Below are 12,731 nucleotides of genomic sequence, written 5' to 3'. Positions count from 1 at the left end.
CATCCACCTATGTGGCCGAAAGCAAAGAGGCTCCTCTCCTCACAGTCGAGCTGACCGCCAACTGCCGGACAAGTAGTTAACTACCGAACCCCCTTGTTCAAAGCTTACGACCGGTTCAGCTGCCGCTAAGTACCTTCCTATTGTTAAAGGACCGAGGGTTTGTATACGTATCAGAACAAATACTATATTTTGGCGTTTTTATGGGCTCTTTTTATTAGATGGAATTCTGTTGTAACAGAACATTTTTTGTTACCAGTCATATAGTAGCAACAAACATATTAACGACAAGAGGTCATATGAGAAGGATACATTATATAGCATATAGTATACATGCTATATATATATATATATATATATATATATATATATATATATATATATATATATATATATATATTATATATATATATATATATATATATATATATATATATACATACATACATACACACACACACACACACACACATATATATATATATATTTATAATATATATATATATATATTATAGATATATATAATATATATATATATATATATATATATACATATACATACATAACCATACATAAAAGGAGCCCATAAAAATAAAAACACCAAAATGTAGAGAGAAAAGTACTATATTTCAGAGACTGCTGTCTCTCTCTTCAGTATATAAATGAGAAAAGTTTACAGAAAAGGTGGTATTTATACAAGAGATCCATCCACAAGTAAGCCAATTTAGGTCACCCCCGCTGATAATCTTCCCTTAATCTTCTTAAGCGTTGGTTGAATGAAAACTTCGTCGACGACATCTGAGATCCACCCGCCTTTTGAGATGTTCATTACCTGCTTCTCTTTTATTAAGGCCGATTCCATCATTTGACTCTTGTAGGATGTCATCCACGTATCTCATCCACAGCATGTTTTTGGGTTTTATTGCATTTATTACTGTAGTTTCAAAGTATTCCATGTACAGATTGGCTAAAAAACAGGACTTAAAGGACTACCCATATTACACCCGAATTTTTGCTTGTAGAATGATTCCCCGAATGAAAATACGTTATTAGAAGCACATAATTCAACTAACTTTATTATTTTGTCAACACCCCCCTTACTGTAAATCAACATTTAGTTTTAAATTTAGGCTTATCCTTTGCCCTTATGCCAGACTGCAAAAACAACCTAGACTTCATAGTGGCTTTTGATAAATTCATATCGGAAAAAAACTACAGCCGTGAAGAGATATGTTTAAAAGGAGTGTTACTAAATGCTTTAACTGACCTTCATAAGAAATATCCTGTTCCCCGCAGATTCATGATAGCCATCCACTCGCTAAAAAAAGCTAGATGTTATAATAAGTAGATCGACAAAGACGGCAAAATTGTAATAATGGACAAAGACTTCTACCTCGACAAAATCAACCAGCTCCTTAGCAACACAAATACTTACGAAAAACTGACGAAAAATCCCCTCCAGAACGTTCCCACAGAATTTTTTCGGAAAGTAAGATTAATTGGCCAAGACAAAAAGAGTATTGAACTATTAAAGAAATTTAAAGTAATTAATCCTAAATTACCCTACTTTTATGGCCTTCCCAAAACTCACAAAGACAATCTTCCATTCAGACCCACCATCGTTTCATGCGCCAGAGGCTTTTAATATGACAATTTGTCCAAAATTGCATTTTTCCTAACTATACAAACCTGAGGTCCTTTTACAATCGGAAGGTACTAGCGGCAGCTGGATAGGTCGTAAGCTTTCGAACAAGGGGTTTCGGTAGTTAACTGCTTGTCCGACAGGCGCGCGCGCGCGACTGGGAGGTATACAAATCACTTTTGCTTTTGGCCCAAGCAAAAACTGCAGAGTGAGGGGTGGCATGAGGTGGGACTATGTGTAAAAGGACCTCAGGTTTGTATAGTTAGGAAAAATGCAATTTTGGACAAATTGTCATTTGTTCCGACACGGCATACAACCTTCGGTTCCCTTGTTTTACAATAGGAAGACTCACTTCTTGGTGGGAGGAATCTGAGTCTTTTGTGAACAGACTGGTGTTCGCCCAACCTTGGAATGCCTCCCTGGTCGTAAGAGCGAGGGAGGGATCCAAGCCTCTGTCCGATTGATCGGGGTGTCACCAGCAGGATCAATGGTCAGACCTCTGGACCAAGTACTAAGAGAGAGGCAAGCGTATCTCTTCGTACCAGCAAACAAGAACAAGTTCCTATTTGCAAGAGGCAACATAAAGTTATGGTTTGTCTCTTGTTGGCATCCACTTCCCCCCCCTTGTAGGAGGAAGTGGTGGATATTCGCTCCCATCCCTAGTGAAGGGGATAGGATGGGGCTCTGTCGAGTAGCTCAACCGGCATCTCGTCCTTATCCAGCAAGGTGATGACCGTATCCCTCTACCCACAGGTAGAGGGGGAGGGGGAGAAAAAGATAGGAGAAGAAGCCAGTCACTCTCTCATTCACTTATCTATTCTTACAGTCACACAGGACTCGATTGCTGTTCAGCCTGCTAGGGTCTGGGTTAGCTACACAACGTGTTGAGCAGCCACCACGGGTCCCAAGGAAAACGATCCAAGGACCTGTGGGCAATATCCAAAAGGTAGAAGGAGGTTGCCAGTGGTCTGGTTGTACCAGAACCCCTGCCTTCAGTACCTGCGCCACGGAGAAGTTCTTGTGTAACTCGAGGGAGTGTACTTCTAGGTCATCTTGGTGTCTGACGAAGAGTCTCAACACTCAGCATGGGATGTCGAGTTTCTTCAGAAAGCGCGGTCGCGCTTTCACAGGACAAAGCCAGCATCTCCTTCGCATCGAAGGCGGTGAAGTCCATTAGGGAGGGGAGGGGTTGTGAAGGACTCTAACCGATCGTCAGGAACCGAAGGGTCAGATCTTTCGCTACGAATTCGGTACGAAATCGAGCGTCACGAATCCCCATCCCCTGGATGCTTGACTTCGCAGGAAAAAGTCATGCAATTACCTCAGAGGAAAAGAAGGGAATGGTCGTATGACCTATCCCTCTTCTCGACTTCGGTGATGTCCTGTACCCCATACTGGTCTATCCGTCTGCAGCGAAGTTGTTCTTCTCGGTAGTGGATAGGACACCGACACTCAATGGTGGGTGTCGATGGTATAGGGTACTGTGACAAGCCGTTAGGACGAAGAAAAGACTGTTATGGAACAACCGAACTAAGTCCACAGCGAAGTTCGTAACAGACTTGGGCGCTCTGACAGCTGCCGACTGACTGCGTTCGGTAGGAGGCAAGTTGTCCAAGCACCCGAGCAAGTCACGTGACCTTCGCCTTAAAAGGGTTATGCCAAGAGACTAAACAAATAATTTGTTCGTCACCGATGCCAGAAGGCAAGGTGATGACTCTCTTAAGGCATGTGCCCAACAGGCGAAAGTCAATTGCCTTCTAGAGACCGAGGTCCCTGATGGCAAGATATCTCATAGTATAGTTGATTCTCGGCTAAGGAGAAACAACACTATGTGTCGTTGAAGACGAAGGTGTAACAGAAAATGCAACCTACGTCTTCACAGCTGAACCGAGAGAAGGATTCTCAAGATTCTGAACCTGTGCTACAAAGACTGAGAAACGCTAACCGCTATTCATTGCTGTCCGGTGAGGATCGTAGTTGCAATAAAAGCGGAGCGCTTTTCCAGTAATGAAGACAGGGAAATACTGCCTGAAGAACTGCTTCTCATGGGCTGAAACATTTGGAAGTAGAGCTGTCAGGTCGGAGAGTAGTCGATGTCTTCTGAACATATCTGTAATTCGGGGCGAGCAATTGAATAAATTGCACACCTACGAATACGAGATATTTTGAAGACAAACTCAGATGTCTGCAAAAATCATTCGCATTATCGCGGTGCGATGCAGCTGGGTGACTAGTACAGACTTCTGTTACCGTGCGGTAAACAGAAAGATGAAAGAGTCAAGAGATATCTCTGTTTGAAAATTCTCGCAGTGTCGAAGGCGATGAAATCGAGCGTCACAGCAGTAGATGGTCCTTCATTATTGCGAGAATCCCCGTTAATCAGAGACCATAAGTCCATGATTGTTGGGCAGAGATACGGTTCGGTAGTCAATCAAACCAGGGGAGAGAGAGACGTAACCCACCGTTCATCTCCGAGACCTAACTGATACTGAGCCGCTATCAGGCAGTTCAATACGCAGTAGCTCTCGGTGACTCGTCATCCTGAGTTGCCAGGTAATCCATTATTCCACGCAAGGAATGCGTTCGGCTAGAACCATCGAGCATAAAAGAATACGCTCGAGCATTATATATTCCGAAACGGATTTCGGTAAATACAAAAGCTGATTTGGTGTTGTCATGAAAACAATACCAAGTATCTAAAATCGAAACTGATAACTGCTGGGAGGTTGCAGGCAACCCCGAGTTGCAGTTCAATTAAGATACAATTCGTCTCGGTCACAAACCGTAGAGTTAACTACGGTATGCGCCTACCCCCGGACAATTCAACTGTTAAAAGAATCATGTTGCGAGGGTGGGTAATATACGTAGTATATTTGTAGGTTTCTGTAACACACGACCTCCATCCTAAATTCTTTTCCTCTCGAGGAATGAGAATAAGGATTGGAGATCGACTGCCTTCGTTCTCTAGTCAAGAGAGTGAAGGAGAAGTCTTTCCCAAAGGAAAGCTTCAATGGTGAACAGAATACCGAAGACGATAGTTCAAGCCAAAAATGACAATTTGTCGAAAATTGCATTTTTCCTAACTATACAAACCTGAGGTCCTTTAACAATAGGAAGTAGCTAGCGGCAGCTGGAACGGTCGTAAGCTTCGAACAAGGGGAGAACGGTGAGTTAACTGCTTGTCCGACAGTCGCGCGCCGCGCGACTGGGAGGTAAACAAATCACTTTTGCTTTTGGCCCATGCAAAATACGCAGAGTGAGGGGTGGCATGAGGAGGGACTATATGTAAAGGACCATCAGGTTTGTATAGTTAGGAAAAATGCAATTTTCGACAAATTGTCATTTGTTCCGATACGAAAATACAAACCATCGGTCCTTTAACAATAGGAAGACTCACTTCTTGGTGGGAGGAATCTGAGTCTTTTGATGAACAGACTGGTGTTCGTCCATCCCACCTGGTAATGCCTCCCTGGTCGTAAAGAGCGAGGGAGGGATCCAAGCCTCTGTCCGATTGATCGGGGTGTGCACCGCAGGATCAATGGTCAGACCTCTGGGCCGAGTACAAGAGAGAGGCAAGCGTATCTCTTCGTACCAGCAAGCAAGAACTTGTTCCTGTTTGCAAGAGGCAACATAAAGTATGGGTTGTCTCAAGCTGGCATCCACTTTCCTCCCCCACCCCCTTGTTGGAGGAAGTTGGTGGATATACGCTCCTATCCCTAGTGAAAGGGATAGGATGGGGCTCTGTTGAGTAGCTCACCTGCAATCTTGTCCTTATCCAGGCAGGGTGTGACCGGACCGTCGTCCCTCTAACCACAGGTAGAGGGGTAAGAAAAAAAAAAGATGGGAAGAGGAGCCAGTCACACTCTCATTCACTCATCCATTCCTTAGGGTGGTCACACCAGGATCGATGCTGTTCAGCCGCGAGGGTCTGGGTTCGCTACACAACGTGTTGAGCAGCCACCACCGGGTCCCAAGGAAAAAGATCCAAGGACCTGTGGGCAATATCCCGAAGGTAGAAGGAAGGGCATGTGGTCTGGTTGACCAGACCCCTGCCTTCAGTACCTGCGCCACGGAGAAGTTCTTGCGGACAAGGCAGCATCTCCTTCGCATCGAAGGTGGTGAAGTCCATTAGGGAGGGGATTGTGAACGACTCGGACCAATCGTCAGGGACCGAAGGGTTTCTGAGTCTTCGCTAACGAAGTTCGGTACGAAATCGAGCGTCACGGATCCCCATCCCCTGGATGCTTGACTTCGCAGGAGAAGTCATGCAGTTCCTCAGAGGAAAAGAAGGAAATAGTCGCATGACCTATCCTTCTTCTCTACTTCGGTGATGTCCAGTACCCATACTGGTCTGTCCGTTTGCCACGAAGTCTGTCGCATCCTCCTATCCCCATGCAGCGAAGTTCTCGGTAGTGGATAGGACACCGACACTCCATGGTGGGTGTCAATGGTATGGGTACTGTGACAAGCTATTAAAACGAAGTAATGATTGCTCTGTAACAACCGAACTAAGTCAACAGCGTAGTTCGTAACTGACTCGGCCGCTCTGACAGCTGCCGACTGACTGCGTTCGGTAGGGAGGCAAGTTGTCAAAGCATCCGAGTAAAGTCACGTGACCTTCGCCTTTAAAGGGTTATGCCGAGAGACCAAAACAAACAAATGAATTGTTTGTCACCAATGCGGACGGCGAGGTGATGATTCTCTTAAGGCATGTGCCCAACAGGCGAAAGTCAATTGCCTTCTAGAGACGAGGTCCCTGAAGGTAAAACATCTCATGGTTGTTGAATCTCAGCTAAGGAGAAACAACACTATGTACCGTTGAAGACGAAGGTAGATATTGAATGCAACCTACGTCTTCACAGATGAATCGAGAGAAGGATTCTCAAGATTCATAACCTGTGATTACAATGACTGAAAACGCTAACCGCTATTTCATTGCTGTCCGGTTGAGAAGTCGTAGTTGCAATGAAAGCGGGGCGTTCTTCAGTAATGAAAACACAGGGGAAGAAAGCCGCCTGAAGAAACTGCTTCTCATGGGCTGAACATTTGGGAGTAGAGCTGTCAGGTCGGAGAGTAGGCGATGTCTTCTAACAAATCTCGTAATTCGGTTGAACAATGAACAATTGTACACCTACGAATAAGAGATATTTTGAAGACAAACTCAGATGTCTGCAAAATCATTCGCATTATCGCAGTGCGATGCAGCGGGAGACTTGTACAGACTTCTGTTACCGTGCGGTAAACAGAAAGATGAGAGTCCAAGAGATATCTCTGTTGAAAATTCTCGCAATGTCGAAGGCGATGGAATCTAGCGTCACAGCAGTAGATGGGTCCTTCATTATTGCGAGAATCCCCGTTAATCAGAGACCTAAGTCCATGATTGTTGGGCAGAGATACGGTTCGGTAGTCAATCAAAGCAGGGCAGAGAGAGACATACATGACCGTGCATATCGGAGGCCCAGCTGATACTGAGCTGCTATCAGGCAGTTCAATACGCAGTAGTTGAGCCTGAGCTCTCGCTGACTCGTCATCCTGAGTTGCCAGGTAATCCATTATTCCACGAAGGAATGCGTTCGGCTAGAACTACCGAGCATAAAAGATATGCTCGAGCAATTATATTTAGGCGAAACGAATTTCGGTAAATATAAAATTTGAAATGGTGTGTCGTGACAAAACCATAAGTATATAAAATTGAAACTGAAAACTCCTGGGAGGTTGCAGCAACCCCGAGTTGCAGTTCAATTAGAATACTTCTCTTATAAGTCGCAATCCGTAGTTTAACTAGGATATGCGCCTACCCCTCGGACAATTCAACTGCTTAGTAGAATCATGTCGCGAGGTTAATATACGTAGTATATTTGTAGGATTCTGAACAACGATCTCCATCTAATTTCTTTCCTTCAAGAAACAAAATAAGGATTGGAGATCGACCACCTTCGATCTCTATCAAAGAGAGTGAAGGAGAAGTCTTCCTCGAAGGAAAGCTTCAATGGTGAACAGAATACTAAGATGATAGTTCAAGCCAAACTGGATATTCCCGTCCGATCTTCTCTAGTCCAGGTTGGTCGCCTACTGTGAGATAGTTTCTTCAGCAGCAGTCTTCTTCCCAATGCTAGAAATTCCAGGAATTCGAGCATAGGCGAGGTTCCCGATTATCGTGTATATCGGGGATTCTCGTCTCGCTCACTTTGGACCGTGGTCTCGCGTAAGTGTTTGGAGATCGTAAACTCGAACACTGAATGCGTTAGAAATTCCGTAGAATTCTAAGCAGTCTGCGAAACCCCCACCGAATTCGTCAAACGATATCGGCTGGTGGTCCTCTCGATTCCCGTAGAAATCGAGAATGGGGCAGGATTCCTCCTCAACGACCGGGGCTTACGTCAGGTAGGACCCGTAAGGTCCCCCCGGTAGCGCAGTCCGAACGTGGGATCCTACAGAGAAATCTCTGTAGGATCCCTCCCCTTTCCCTCGTAACCGTAAGGAGAGAGGGAATGGGGGAGGAATGGAATACTCGCTCGCCTTCCCAGTGGAAACTAGCAGTTGGAGAAGAGTAGGAACAGCCATCGCCTTGCGGCGATGGCCTCTCAGAGTCTGGGAAAACGTATCGTCAGGAGAAAATGTTTTCCCGCGGAGGGTTACGAACTCTCACTGTAGGTAAGGGTCTGCCGCCACTGTGAACGTCGTCTGGGTGGGGCTGATCGACACCTGACAGGAGAGAGCCGATACCGTCCTCCGACTCATTCCAGTCCTCGTCGAGGTCGAAACCTCTCAGGAGGACCGAAGGAGTATTCAAATACTTTGGTGTCCGAAGACACGTAGAAACGCCGCTGTCGCAGTAGAGGAGGTGGAAGTAGCTTGATCGACCGGCCAGAACTGAGAGAGCCTTCTTGTCCGGAGACGAGAGACTCTGGTTCGAGACAGAATCGGCAAGCTCCGATCTCGGCAGACCCACCGTCGGTTTGGGTTCCCTCTCGGGCCCCAAAACGACTCGAGCAGAGACGTGGGCTCTGCTGGTGGGAGCGGCAATCCTTCCGCAAGGTCATTATGCTGACGAATCAGCTTAATGACTTCTGCAAATTCCTCTGTATCTCGGAGTAACCGTGTCTTGCGGAGTAGGACAGTCCAGTCCCTCCAACAAGAAACAGATCCCGAGATACTCCTCCTTCAGAAGGAGGAACAGCGGCAGACCCCTGACGGTCGCCTCCAGCTACTTGCGCGTATGTCCTGGTCGGTCCTGGAACCGTGCCTGGTCCATACGGCGTCATAGCTGGGTCACGAGCGGCGCACCTCTCGTGATCGCTCCTCGGTACCTCGCTCCTCCCGGTATAGCCCGAGGAGGTTGAAGGTACGGGAGAGGCAGACCTGACCCGCTCCCCCCTCGTCGCTGGCAGGACCAGCGTGCGTGGAGGGCTGCTGCTGATCGTCAACGCGGTGACGGTCGAGCAGCAGGCCTAGCCTTACCGCTCGCCTGGGGGCGATTGGCTCGGCCTGAGAACGTCGAGACCGATCTCTAGCGTCAGGCGAGCTGCCGCTGGTCACCGTCTCCGCCCGGTCCCATCGGGAGCGGCGGACGGGTGACCTGCTAGGCTCTCTGTCGCGTCGAGACCGGCCAGTCCTCTCGGCGCGTCGAGCCGCTGGTACCAGCCGTGGCTGGTACCGGCGGCCGGCCCGGGGACTCCTTCCTCGCCTCAACCCGTGGCTGGTCAGCGACCGTCACGTCAGCCCGAGCAGCCAGTGATCGCTGCGAGAGCGTCCACTGGCCTGGCGAGAGTCGTGTGCACGACTCTCGCCAGTCTTCTGCTCCGCGCCGCTGTCTTGACGGGCGAGCGAGCTCGGGCGTCGAAACTTTGGCTGGACGGTCTTCTTTGGAAGAGCGTCCACTCGGTGCTTCTCGCGAACGAGAAGCGGCCGAGACGGAACCTGGTTTAGCGGCAGAACCGCTAGCACCAGGTGAGGACGCACCAGCCGAGGCTGGTGCACTCTGGTCCCCGTCGACTTCTTCTTTGCAGAAGAAGCGACAGCCCCGTTCCCGAAGGAACAGGAGGACCAGCAGAAGAGCTCCCCAGCTCGCCTGGGCGAGCCGGGCCCTTAGAAGATCCCGAAGGAGTCTTCTTAGGGGGGGAGGAGGCAACCTTCTTCTTCTTCGGCTGTTTGGCCTTAGAAGTCGAAGGGGAAGGAGAGGCAGCAGGCGACGAAGAAGACGACGAAGACGATGACGACACCTTCTCCTCTTCCTCTTCTTCTTCGCCAGGCTCCGCAGGAACAGACGTCAGTCTTCCATCCAGGAGGGAGCGGGGCAGTTGCCGAAGCAACAGGGCCCGACTGCACCTGTCCGGAAAGACCTGAGACTGTGACAGCACCACAACGCAGGAACAACAGGAACAGGTCCAGGAACAGCAGGAACGGCAGGAACATCTGAAAGTGAATGAGCAGCCGGCACCTGATCTGAAAGGGAATGAGCGGCTGGGACAGCAACAGGTACGGCAGGCACGGCAGGTACCACAGGAGAGCCAGGCGTCCTGTCGGCAGCTACCGTCATCCTCGGCACTGGCGGCAGGTCCAGGGGGGTACTCTTTGGGCAGCGGAAGTCCGGGGTCGGCAATACAAAGAACCCAGGTGGCGGTGGCACCGTCCTCTTTGGCACGGCAGGAATTGGTTCTGGATTGCAGCCGTGGGTGTTACCGACATGACATTGTGGTATGTACACCAGGTGCGGTGGCATCTCATATGCTGGTGTCGAGATTGTACCATGAGTGACCACTGGCGACCCCGCCAACCGTTGAATCAACCCCTGTATGCTCGGCACTCCCTGCAGTCCCAGCGACTCCCACACCTGTCCCAGGTCGTTCTTCGCTGATGGCACACCTGCGGAAGCAACAGTCGGGTTAGTAGTTAGAGGGGCTTCCTCGCGCCTGGGGGAGAAGAACCCACCCAGAGCGGACGGAAGACCCCCGAGTACAACTGGACGTCCGGGTAGCGGGAGCCCTCTCCACACTCGACGGATCGAGAGAGGAGAAGGACTCCGCTACCCCCCCACCCCCCACCCCCCCCCCCCCCCCCGCAGGGGAAGGCGCGAAACGTGGGGGCTGGCCCCGGGGGGCAGGAAGAGGACGAAGTGTCCGTTACCAAGGAGTCACTGGACTTTCCGATGACTTCTTGGGCGGCCTAAGTCTCCCCTCCTGCCTCGTATAGCACCCACTGCGCCTCGGATCAATGCATACACGTTACACAGGGCTCGTTGCGGGAGCACTCTCGCCCCCGACAACGAGTACAAACCTCTTGAGGATCTACATCTACATCCAAGGTTGTCTCCCACGGATGTAGCACCTGCGGTAACATAGATAGATTAGTAAGAGGGGTTCCCTCACGCACGGGGGGAAGACATGCCCCACCCCGAACGCAAGGAAGACCCCAATACAAAATACAATGAAGAAGCTGAGCGGGGGGGGGGGCAGGAAGGAAGACGAAGAATCGGATACCAAGGGAGTCGCGGGAGAGCTTTCCGACGACTTCCTGGCAGACCTTCGCTTCCCCACCCCCGCACAGCAGTGAAAAGTAATATAAAATGCCCCAACAGAACACTGCCTTGCAATTCACTTCATAGAACTTAAAGGAGAAAAGATCATTCCCGGGTAAGAACGGAAACTTGATCCAATAATATGATGCTATCTAAAATATATATGAAAATGAATACAGAATACTGCACTTGCGATTTCATTTTCACAGTAAAAAAAAAAAAAATCGTAAGGGATCAATTCCGGGTTAAGAACGAAAATTTGATCCAAATTAAATTCCATGCAAATAAATAAATGAAAATGAAAAGAATATTGCAATTTGCGAATCCACTTTTCATTGCATTCTATTATACAAAAATTAAAAGGCTCGTGCCGAGCGCAATCACACTCTCGGTAACGAAACGCACAGGGCAAAAAATATAATGAAAAGAGTACTTACATTTTTCAATTACACACTTTCGCCCAAATACATGATCGGCGCGAGCGCGCCCGCCCTCGGCACCGAGACATAATTCAAGGGTTCAATTCATAAAAGAGAGAGGAAATCGCCGCATCTACGGCGATACTCTATGTTGGTTCATAATTAAGTAATGAAATGAAACAGTGTACTTACAGTTTTCATTTTCAAGTCAAACAAACCATTAGTAGAAAACACAATATAAAACAAAGCATACGACGATGAAGCGGGCAGAGAGCGATGACGAACACGTCCTTCACACCCGCGGCCGAAAGCAAAAGTGATTTGTTTACCTCCCAGTCGCGTGGCGCGCGACTGTCGGACAAGCAGTTAACTACCGTTCTCCCCTTGTTCGAAGCTTACGACCGTTCCAGCTGCCGCTAGCTACTTCCTATTGTTAAGGACCGATGGTTGTATTACGTATCGGAACAACTGGAAGTTCCCGTCCGTTCTTCTCTATTCCAGGTTAATCGCCTACTGTGAGATTACTCTTCTTTCCGCAGCAGTCTTCTTCCAAATGCTAGAAATTACAGGAATTTGAGCATAAAGCGAGGTTCCCGATTATCGTGTAACAATTATCGGGGATTCTCGCTCACTTTGGACCGTGGTCTCGCCTAAGTGTTTGGAGATCGTAAAAAACTCGAACACTCTGAGTGCGCTAGAAATTCCGTAGAATTCTAAGCACTCTCGCGACCCCCCACCGAATTCGTCAAACGATATCGGCTGGTGGACCTCTCGATTCCCGTAGAAATCGAGAAAGGGGCAGGATCCCTCCTCAACGACCGGGGCTTACGTCAGGTAGGACCCGAAGGTCCCCCCGGTAGCGCAGCCCCTAACGTGGGATCTTACAGAGAAATCTCTGTAGGATCCCTCCCTTTCCCTCGTAGCCGTAAGGAGAGAGGGAATGGGGGAGGAATGGATACTGGCTCGCCTTCCCAGCGGAACTAGCAGTTGGAGAAGAAAAAGAAGCAGCCATCGCCTTACGGCGATGGCCTCTCAGAGCCTGGGAAAACGTATCGTCAGGAGAAAACGTTTTCCCGAGGAGGGTTTACGAACTCATACTGTAGGTAAGTGTCTGCCGCCACTGGAAAGTGAACGTCGTCTGGGTGGGGCTGATCGA

General features: G+C 48.7%; 1 protein-coding gene across 1 annotated transcript in view; it reads right to left on the bottom strand.

The window, feature by feature from the left end:
• The window catches only part of LOC135213918 (centrosomal protein of 192 kDa-like), a 203,154-nt gene that overhangs the window by 30,158 nt on the left and 160,265 nt on the right, over window positions 1-12,731 (bottom strand). The window lies entirely within an intron of this gene.

The sequence above is a fragment of the Macrobrachium nipponense genome, chromosome 43 (assembly GCF_015104395.2).
Source record: "Macrobrachium nipponense isolate FS-2020 chromosome 43, ASM1510439v2, whole genome shotgun sequence".
Classification (NCBI taxonomy): Eukaryota; Metazoa; Arthropoda; class Malacostraca; order Decapoda; family Palaemonidae; genus Macrobrachium; species Macrobrachium nipponense.
Note: the sequence above shows the minus strand (reverse complement) of the source record. Positions and strands in the feature narration are given on the sequence as shown.